Source organism: Leucopleurus acutus (assembly GCF_964270905.1).
Source record: "Leucopleurus acutus genome assembly, chromosome: 13".
Lineage (NCBI taxonomy): Eukaryota > Metazoa > Chordata > Mammalia > Artiodactyla > Delphinidae > Leucopleurus > Leucopleurus acutus.
Window position 1 is genome coordinate 84,396,918 of NC_139155.1, and position 2,162 is coordinate 84,399,079.

Here is a 2,162-nt window from a genome sequence, read left to right on the forward strand (position 1 = left end):
CCACAACTACTGAGCCTGCAAGTCTGGAGCCTGTGCTCCGCAACAAGAGAGGCCGCGATAGTGAGAGGCCCGCGCACCACGATGAAGAGTGGCTTCCGCTTGCCACAACTAGAGAAAGCCCTCGCGCAGAAATGAAGACGCAACACAGCAAAAATAAATAAATTAATTAAGAGTTAGGACTTCAACATATTCATTAAAAAAAAAGCAAGATGTGAATAGCATATTGCCATTTGTGAAAAAGGTGGAAAAAAATGAACACATACACACATACATGCACACATACACACGTATTCGTATTTGTTTGTTGTTATGGACTGACTTATGCTCCCCCCCGCTCCAAATTCCTATGTTGAAGCCTAACCCCCAATGTGACTGTATTTGGATAAAGGGCCTTTAAGGAGGTAATTAAAGTTAAAGCAGATCATGAGAATGGGACCCAATACAATAGGACTGGTGTCCTTATAAGAAGAGGAAGACACCAGGGATGCACACCCACAGAAAAAGGCCATAGGAGCACACAGTGAGAAGAAGCCTGTCTCCAAGCCAAGGAGAAAGGCCTCAGGAGAAACCAACCCTGCCCACACCTTGGTCTCAGACTTTAGCCTCCAGAACTGTGAGAGAACACATTTCTGTTGTTTAAGCATAGAACACATTCTGTGACATTTTATTATGGGGACCCTAGCAGACTAATACTTTTGTATGAGCATGAAACATCTCTAGAAAGATACAAAAGAAACTAATAACAGAGGTTCCCTGTGAAGAGGGCAACTGAGTGTCTGGGGATTAGGAAAAGAGGAGTGATTTCTCACTGTATATCCTTCTATGATCCCTTTCATATGAAAAAATATAAAAATAAATTACCAGTAAAAAAAAAAAAAACCCACTTGGAACAAAAGAAATTTTTCTTCATATGATAAAGATGATTTATCATAAGCTTAATAGCCGGCATCATATTAAATGCTGAAGCCAGGGAGGCATTCCCATTAAAAATCAGGAGCAAGACAAGAATGCCTGATATTGCTGCACTATTTAATGTTCTAGATAAGCCAAGTAAGCCAATGCAATACGACATGAATATTAGAAAGGGGAGCAAGTGATGGAAAGGAAGACACATGTCATTATTTGCAGAAGATAGTGTTTATTACTATTATTAATATTACTTTGCTCTATGATGGCTGCAATGCATCTTTTATGTATTTTTGTGATTTAGGTCAATTTTTTAAGGGGATCTTCTGTCATTCATTAATAAGCACAGGTATAGGGAGGTGAATACAGGCGACATTTAAACTGAAGCAGCTCTGAATCTTATTTTTATGTGTTAACTGCAATAATCCTTATTTGGGGGAATTTTGAACAGTGCTTTTAAGAGGCCATATTCATTTATTTAACATCTTTATTGGAGTATAAGTGCTTTACAATGGTGTGTTAGTTTCTGCTTTATAACAAAGTGAATCAGCTATACACATACATTTATCCCCATGTCTCCTCCCTCTTGCATCTCCCTCCCACCCTCCCTATCCCACCCCTCTAGGCGGTCACAAAGCACCGAGCTGATCTCCCTGTGCTATGCGGCTGCTTCCCACTAGCTATCTGTTTTACATTTGGTAGTGTATATATGTCCACGCCACTCTCTCACTTTTGGACGTGAGGACATGGGGAGGGGGAAGGGTAACCTGGGCCATTTATTTAAAAAGAGTGCTGGAGCTAAAGGGTGATCTCACAGGAGGCTGGGCCGTGAGATGGTTGGGAGGAGGCCTTTTCTTGACTGCTCACCTGTGAATTTCTCCCACCTCTAAAAGGCTCTCAGCAAGCTGGAACCTGAGTATTATATGCAGGGTAATTGGCTGTAATTAATTCCACAACCTTGGGCCCCTTACAAGGCCGCCTTTTGCCGAATGAAAGCAGAACACGCAGAGGCAAACTCTTCCCTCCACCTAACTCCACTAAATGGGACTAGAGCCCTTCTGACAGTCGGCTCCCGCTGCCAAAAACCCATCGACAGGCCCTAGCCAGGGAAGCCCTAGCACAGGAAGGGAGGGCTGACACCTCTCCTCACAGTTGCTGTATCCTTGCTTCCCACGGGCCCAGCCGTGCAAGCCCCGCTGCGGCCCAGTTGGCCAAGCCATTTCCGTTCTTTCAGTTACTTTTCTCCCAGTAGAACA